The 9,600-nt window shown below is 28.5% G+C and overlaps 1 pseudogene; it reads right to left on the bottom strand.

Annotated features, from left to right (window-relative positions):
• Positions 1-3,898: 3,898 nt before the first annotated feature.
• On the bottom strand, positions 3,899-8,456 carry LOC133814940 (inorganic pyrophosphatase TTM2-like; annotated as a pseudogene).
• Between the last annotated feature and the right edge of the window lie 1,144 nt (positions 8,457-9,600).

The raw sequence follows: 9,600 nt of genomic DNA, 5'->3' as shown, positions 1-9,600 counted from the left end.
TAATTAATTAATTAATTAATTAAAATATTATATTTTTAAGATATTTTATGATAATTTAAATAATTAAATCATATTTATTTAAAAATAATAAAGACATACATATCATTTTTTTTATCATATAAATTTGTGTGATAGTTTGTTTTTTATCAAATGATTGGACCTTTTTTTCTTCATCAAATTCACCAAAGGACATTATGAGATTCATTAGAAACTAAATATAATTGATGCATGTATACTACTTTCTACACTATGACTTTTTCTATTAGTATTTTATTTCTATTATTAATTTCTTTTTAAATATTATTTTATTTTATATATATATATGTCATATAGCCATATAAATATATATTTATACGTTGTGTTTAGATGTTGTATATGTAGAGGTTATTGATATAAATATTTCTATAGAATATATAACTATAATTCATTCTATTATATATATATATATTTAAATAACAGTGAACCGGTTTTTATTAAAATTATAGACAATGTTTACAACTTTAAAACTAAGCAAACGTGCATGGCACGTTGCTTCTACATAACAAATATCTCTTCTATATAATAAGTGTGTAGATAACGAAAATTCTTGGTTTTAACAATTTTTTATTTTTCTGTCATGTTAACTTTAACATGATTTAAATTTAAATCAAATTAAATAAATAAACAAATTAAAATATGATATTTTTGAGATATTTTACAATGACAATTATTTAAAAATAATAAAACTATACGATTTATAACTGAAATAAAATTTAATTAAACTTAAACTTCACGTATTATAATAATATCATATTAAAAATATAACATAATATAATCTACTATCAACTAGAAACAAACTTCTTTTCAAAAAAATAATTCGTAACAAACTTAAATTTAAAATTCATGTATAATATTAATATTATATTAAGCATAAAATATATAATCTCTTGTAATCACTGCCAAATTAAAAAACTAGAACAAACATAAACTTAAACAAAAATTAATTAATTAATTAATTAAAATATGATATTTTTAAGGATGATAATTTAAATAATTAAATCATATTTATTTAAAAATAATCAAGCCATACATATTATGTCTTTTTATTTTATAAATTTGTGTAATAGTTTATTTTTTATCAAGTGATTGTAGCTCTTTTTTTCATCAAATTCACCAAAGAACATTGCGAGATACATTAGAAACTAAAAATAGTTGATGCATGTATACTACTCTACACTATGACTTTTTCTATTATTAATTTCTTTTTAGATATTATTGTGATTTATATATATGCATGTAGTCATGTAAATATATATATATGTCAATGTTGTGTTTAGATGTCATATATTAGAGATTATTAATATAAATATTTATATATACTATAGAACTGTAATTCATTTTATTATATATTGAAGAAAAAAAGTGAACTAATTTTTATTAAAATTATAGACAATGTTTTTCCCTAATTTTTTAATACATTTATGTCACACATTACATTTAACATATTTTATTTATTTTTATGATATTGTTTATTTATTTAAAATTTATATGATAATTAAAAATAATAAAATTAAATATGTGTTTGAATAAACATGTTTATAACTTTGAAACTAAACAAACGTTTGTAGTATATAATTTTACCTAGTATATTAATTTTAAATAACTGCACATTATTTTTACCTAGTATATCTCTTCTATATAATAAGTGTGTAGATAACGGAAATTTCTTAGTTTAACGGATTTATTATAAAATTCTATCAAGTTTAACAGTTTTTAGGAATCTGGCGTTAACTTTAACAGATTTATTTTAATCATTTTAAAAAAATTGATAAAACTATGTTAACGCTATTTCTTTGGATAACATGATAAACTTATTTTAACGCTATTTTTTTTGTTATCGTGAAAAACGTCTGTTAATGCTTAACAGTTTTTAGGAATCTCACGTTAACTTTAACAGATTTATTTTAATTGATTAAAAAATTGATAAAATTATGTTAACTCTATTTTTTTGGATAACGTGATAAACTTATTTTATCACAATTTTTTTGGTTATCGTGAAAAACGTCTATTAATGCAATTTTTTTTGTTAGCATGAAAAAAGTTTGTTAACGCGATTGGAAAAAAATCTCGAAGTTGATATTTTTATTTGAATTTTCAAACTTGAAGGCTTTTATTTAAAATGGTAAAAAAATTAATCTCTTAAATATCGTCATGTGTTTCTAGGGCTTGATTTTTTTTATTTAAAAAAAAAACATGAGTTAATATAGTCATAGTGTGTATAATCCATTTTGTTGAGATCTTTTCAAAAAAATATCAAGTTTAATTTTTTTTTTAAATAATATCTCTAATTTAACAGTACTCTTATATAAGATTTATCATATCAAATATATGAATGTAGAATTTTTCTCTCTCCAAACAGTATCAATTGTGAGAGTACATTGTAAGCCTAGAGTTTAAGAGGAAAACATGGTAAATCATTTTTGTCACACAAAATTACGTCTCAAATTTTTTATAATCATACATCATTGATTTACTATCCAATTTTTTCTCAAATAATTACATCTCAAATTCTTTATAGTCATACATCATTGATTTACTATCCAATTTTTTTATCAAATAATTACGTCTAATTCTTTATAATCATACTCATTGATGTACTAACCATTTTTTTCACAAATCAGGTGGTCAATCTACGCAAAGTCTCAAAGTAAATCGACACACAAAAATAATGAAAATTCAAAAATTTTAAACAAATTACTGTATTCAACTATGAATTACTCTATTCATCTTATTCATAATAAATGTTTGTCTCAAATCAAGCAATGAAGGCATTAGTGAGTCACAAATTCAAGGTACCATCTTATACAAATTCAATTATAAATTACCATATTCATCTTATAGAAATTTAGTTTTTTTTTCACAAATCACTGCAGTCAGTTCATATAAGATAAAGTTCAACAAAACACAAAGGTAGCATCTTATACAAATTCAGTTATGATTTACTCTATTCATTTTATACACACAAAATTTAGTCTCAAATTCTTTATAATCATACATCATTGATTTACTAACCATTTTTTTCTGAAATAATTAAGTCTCAAATTCTTTATAATCATGCATCATTGATTTACTAACCATTTTTTTTTCTGAAATTAGGTGGTCAATCTATGTAAAGTTCCAAGGTAAATCGACACACAAAAATAATGCAAATTCAAAATTTTTAAACAAATTACTATTCAGTTATGAATTACTTTATTCATCTTATTCAAAATAATTTTTTATCTCAAATGAGGCAGTGAATAACAGATTCAAAGTACCATCTTATACAAATTCAATTATAAATTACCATATTCATCGTATAAAAATTTAGTTTTTATCTCTAATCATGTAGTTATTCACAAATTAGTGCAGTCATTTCATATAAGATAAAGTTCAACAAAATACAAGGTAGCATCTTATACAAATTCAGTTATGATTTACCACTACTACAAAATTGACATGGGACGATGGTTTTAAACCGTCGTATGGACTCTCATACGTCGGTTCTAATACCGTCGTCCCATGCAATGTCATGCCATGTAAAGCATAAAACGACAGTTGAAATAAAAGTATCATCTCCTGTCGTAAATGAGATGATGGGACCTATACAAACATTGTCTCTTGTGGTACATGAGACGACAATTTCTGTGCAAGCGTCATCTACTGTAAAAAAATAAGACGACAGTTCCTACTAAAGCTTCATCTTCCTGCAGTACATGAGATGACAATTTATGTGCAAGCATCGTCCCCTGCAATACATAAGACGACAAGTTCATGGAGACCGACGTCCCATGTAGAATATGAGAATTTTTTCATTTCTTTATTTTCAACCACTATATTCATTCATAATTTCCAATATAATTACAACATAGTTCAGACATAATCAATAGGCAGACAAAATCAATAGAACTCAGTATGTTCCAAATCTAAAATTACAATATCAAAATATACACTTGGACTAACTATGTAAGTACTAACTAAATACTACAATTAGTATATTTTTTAATTCTGATTTCAAAAGTTACTCTAACTATGACTCATCCGCTCAAGAAGCTTGGCTGCCCATTCATTTCGAGTTTCATTAATTTCACCAAGTGTATATGTATTCTTTCCACCACACTACAAAACACAAAATAAAAACTAAGTCAAAAATTAAAAACTAAGCTTGATTATTGTTATCTTGCCAAATTTTAAAACAGCAGTCAAACTCATCACCTCTTCCATCAATGGGGACTCCTTAGCCAATTGAGAAGAAGATGAAGAATTGGGCAGCAGCGAACCAGTCAAAGAACCATTACTTAATCTGGTGACAAAAAGAGAAGTGGGTTCCGAACCATTGTAGGTTTCAGCCTGCATAGCCAAGTTTTGTTGGCTGGCTGAGACTTTCCGGACAAAGAATTTGGAGTTCAATTCTTCAATGCGAGATGTAAATTCATCCATCCTTTTATTTAGAGTAGAAATTTGTTCAGAAAGTTGAGTTATAATTCCCTGAGACCAAAAATTAAAAAAAATATTGATGGATGAAAAGCAAAGCCACACAGCCTACATTCACGTTTCATTCCATTATCATTAGGAAGTCAACCCACTTTTGAACTTTAATATTTGATATATATTATATGGATTATTCTTTTCATAGTAAGTTAAGAGTCAATTAAGATGATTTCCTATGCCCACTACACAATTCAGTTTCTTGTTAACCTAAATAAATAAAAAATTCTTAAGGACTCTATGATTGTTTATTTCCCTTTTCATTTTCTGAATAAACAACATAATTTATCGCTCTGATTATATAGAGGCAAAAACCATTTACCTGGTTTGAAAGTGGTGCAGGTGAATCTGGGGCCTTTCCATCAAACCTTCTGTGGTTAACAGCCAGTTTAGTTAGCTTGGCCATAGTCTTGTCTCTGATTTGAATATGATTGTGACACACCTCTGCCAAAACAGAGATACACAGTGAGGGATAAATCACCACCCCACATTTTCAGTAATTTCACAAATTATTGAATTACACTGCTAAAAGCCCTTAATTTTTTAAGAACTTCATGTGTAAATAACACTTTAGTTAAGACATTACATAATAATTCAGTCTAATAGAACAATCATTTGGATCAGACAGAGCTAATAATAGTGTCTCCAACCAGGGGATGTACCCATAAAAACTGTTGCAAGCTCTCACTAACTGAAATGGTTATAGTTTTGGATTCTTGTACCGAGGTTTTTAAAAAATGACCAGTGCTAGTTTAGTACATATGATGAATGAAACCCTTTTTCTTTGGCTTCTTGGTCATTTATTCAATTTCCACACTTATTCATATATTTTCTTTTCCATTTCTTATTTTCTCCCAGTTTAGATGGAAAATATATCAAATTGTAGAAAAATTGAGAGTACCGGCCGAGATGCTTCATTCTTCTATCTGCTGATGCTCGGGAAAGAGCTTCTTTAGGGCTTGCAGCAAAATCATCATCTATGCTGAGTTTTGTCTTTAAATCATCTGGCAGTGCCTGTAGATTAAGCATGTTAGTACCACTCACTCATCCAGAAGCTGTAGAGTGCATCGTTGCCAATAAGAGTCATACCATAACATCATTTACAAGTTTCTCCAGCTGAATCTGTTCAATATAAGTACGAGGAACATATGAACCATCCAGGCCCGGCTGCTCTGCAACAAATTTAACGTATAGCCGATCTTTCCCTTGCACCTTCATATCCATTCTAGAAAGTTAGTGCCATGCTTCTTAAAATTCACCTAATAATAAGACTTAGACATGGATAATTCATTTCTATATTTTCTAGCATAATTGCCTAACAAAGCAGTGAACTGCCCAAGCAAGTCCATAAGAGTTATAGAGTAAACACTCTAGTCTCTGGCGTAATTCCATGAAAAAAGAAAAAGAAAAAACTAAATAAATAAACTTCCATGTTGGCCAGGATGTATCTTAGGAGAGAGGTCGATATCACATTGGAGTACTCCAGGAAGTCTGAAAATAGCACCTTACGAAGTTTGAAGCACTTGCATTAATATGTCAAAATCATGTGAGAATAATTTCTCTTCCAGAAAAGAAGAGAAAGTGATAACAAGTACCAACAATTATAATTGCCTAATTAACAGTTCTACTTCTACAATGGCCTAAGTACTAAAAGTGTTTTGTTATGCTATCATACAAAGGAAAAGTTAAACAAATGGTAACAAGTACATATATGGCATGCTTCTGAAGTCTAAAATTTTTTCAATCAGAAAGGCATATAATAACGCCAAGTTAAAATGAATAATTTCATCTAAATGTCCAATAATATTCCTCAAGGTAAAATAATATTGAAGATGCAACTATAAATGAAAGATTTAAAATCAAAATCTGATTGCAAGCACGTGAATGCTAAAACTAGTATAATACCTGAACATATTGACGATTAAGTTGCTCCAACCAACAGTTTTAGCACAAACTCTATCGTCACAGAAGATATGGCTGCTTCTTTTCAGGATGCTAGCAATTGTATATCCCAATGCCATCAGTCCTCCGAGAAGGCGCACACTAACTTCAAAAGTTATTCGAGGAGAAATTATGAATGGACTATCTGTAACCCATTCCTGATTAGAGAGAAAGAAGAGAGGTTAACAGGTAAGAAATCCTTCTGTTATCTGAACTTCTCTCTAAAGGTTATTCATAAATCTCCTTGATAAACAAATCCTATCTTGTAGCAAGTCACATATCAAAATATCATACATAACATTCAATTTTGGAAGTAGCTTGCATTTCTTAAGAAACTTCAATTCCATTCTCTCCACCAAAACAAAAGAAAAATGAATATGAGCTTTTCATATTTAGCCTAAACATACACTCCCTGCTAGTTTTCTAACAAAGAAAATAATAGGTAGAAAGACCATTAATAAGGATACGTACAAAAGATTAGTTTCATTACTTGAAGAAGAGAAATGTATTGAAAGGAGAAAAAGTGAACAATAATAATATACATATGTATTTTTTCATAATGGCTCCTTGCTTAACCCTACAATATTTGAGAGAAACAATAATAATATAATAAACCAATAGATAGCCTGATGTATTTAAGTACGGAGCTTCTGCATGACATAATGAACTCACTGGTACTAAGCCAACTTAACATTGACATGTACAGACTTTCTTAAGAAACTAAAGATACTTGAACATATGTATTAGAACTAAGAACATAACAAGTGAAATATTGGCCCACTTTCAACTCTAGAGAAATTATATCACCAGAAATAATGGTTAGAAAGGAAGAACAAGTAGTCATGTACAAAAAAATCAGGAATCAAATCAGCAGCAAGCAACAAAAAAACACATCATCAGGAATGAATTGTGGATGGTGAAGTAGCCACATTTCAAGTAAAAACATGGATCTAAAACCTTGGATATAATGTAGTACGTAACCAGCACTAAAGATAAAGCTAGATACAAGTTAAATGATAGTTTATTCTACAATGGTTCACCTCAAACATGAGATTGTATTTTCCATCTCTGTTCCTCATCCTCAGATAAGACTGACATGCTTCAGGATCTTCACCAGGAGGAAGAAGAAAAATGTCATAAGTTTCCTCTGTAGTTTCCTTGTGATCCACAGAAATAACAGCCTTGATTTCATCAATAGTTACAACCTTAGTTGACTGCAAATAGAGGAATCATTCAGAGATTCAATTAGAAAAATATACTATGTTTACATTTAACATGGATACATGGAGACTTAAAGGAAAATGATAAATGACCTGGACAAGGACAAATGTAGAATAACCTTTAAAATATAAGTGGGATTCTGAAAACCAGTGAAGGGATTAAATTTGTTGATGATCTTTATATGTGATGTTTGCTTGATCCCAGAAGAAAAGCATGAGCTAAAAGCAAATGCCTTAAAATCCAATAAGAACAAGATTGTCTCTCTTATTGTATCAGCTTTGATCCCTTTGCTCTGAATTTTTGAAAAAAAACATTTGTTCCAAAACAGTGAAGAAAAAAATCAATCTTGGTGTTGTCAAGACAACTCTCAGCTGTAATGACACCTTGAACACCCAAAAATAATTCCTACACAGTATCAAGATCCTGTAATGACACCTTAGCACCAATAATAAACATTTATGCACTCAAACTCAGTACAAACAATGAAACAAACAACCGGTATGCACAGGAAAGAATTAAGAACAACAACTCTTCAAACAAGTACTTTAAAACTCAACAAAAACCAACACTTCAATCTTTTATGTACACATAAAACTCTCGGTTGCAGAGTGATTCTCTTAATTAAAAATAATTCCAACACAAAAAAATACAGTGACTATATTTAAAGTATTTTCTCCATATTAAATTGAATCTAAAAAAAAAAATACCTCATAAACAATTGGAGGTCTGCCTAGTTTACCCCAGAGTGGCCTGGTTCTTGCGTCGGCGGGGTCACATGGTTCTTGCATCGACGGGGGGGTCGCCTGGTTCTTGTGTCGGCGAGGTCGCCTGGTTCTTGCCGAGGCTGAGTGTGAAAGAGAGCAGCTCGACGTTATGGAGAGAGACAAGAGCTGAGTTCTTGCAGAGGCTGAGTGAGAGAACGAATCAAGAGGGCTGAGTGTGAGAGAGAATAGATCGAGCGGGTGAGCTGGTGAGCGTGAGAGAAAAACGATTGAGGCTATTTTGAGTGAGTTTCAGAGAAGCCAACTCGTAGAATTAAAAGATTAGGGATTTTTCTTGTTTTGTTAAATTTCATTTGGGGCTATTTTTGACTGAGGGCTATTTTGAGTGAGCCTCTAATTGTTTTGTTTTATTAATTTCGTGTATATGACTCATTACTTTCAAAAAAAAAATTATATCACATATTAAACTTGCAAACATTTTTTTTTCTTTTTTAAGGAATAATCTTTTTTTTTACAAGTGGATTAATTTTTTTTTATATAAATTATTTTTAGTTTAAAAAAAATAAGAAACATATGCATGAGTAATATATCTTAATATTAGACATATGCATGATTTTATTTTATTTAAGTTTTAAGTATTATTAATATAATATAATTAATTAAAAGTATAATATTATATATAAAAATTTAACAACTAATTAAAGTATTAATAGATATGTCTAGACAATATTTTTTATAAATATTAAAATATATATGTGATCCAATAATATTAAATATATTAATACCCTTTTAAAAAAAGGCTTATTAGGATTTTTTTTCCGGACTATTACGACTACCAAATCGTGCCTCCTGAATTTTTTGGCCTGTTAAAATTCCCCTTGAAAAATTCATGTTATTGAAATGAGGGACTTCCGTCCAATTTTGCTAACAGAATAGTGATATGGCAACACTGGAGTGCTGATGTAGATTGCTACTTGTATAATTTAAAAAATAGATAGGCTTTTACCCCCCAAACTATTACAGTTACCAAATTATGCCCATCGAATTCTAAAATTTAAAATTAAAAGGATATTTTGAATATTTGATTTAAGTTTTAAGTATTATTAATATAATATAATTAATTAAAAGTATAATATTATATATAAAAATTTAACAACTAATTAAAGTATTAATAGATATGTCTAGACAATATTTTTTATAAATATTAAAA

The sequence above is a fragment of the Humulus lupulus genome, chromosome 2, assembly GCF_963169125.1.
Source record: "Humulus lupulus chromosome 2, drHumLupu1.1, whole genome shotgun sequence".
In the NCBI taxonomy this organism is placed as follows: Eukaryota; Viridiplantae; Streptophyta; class Magnoliopsida; order Rosales; family Cannabaceae; genus Humulus; species Humulus lupulus.
The sequence above is the reverse complement of the archived record's forward strand: the minus strand, read 5'-3'. Positions and strand labels throughout refer to the sequence as shown.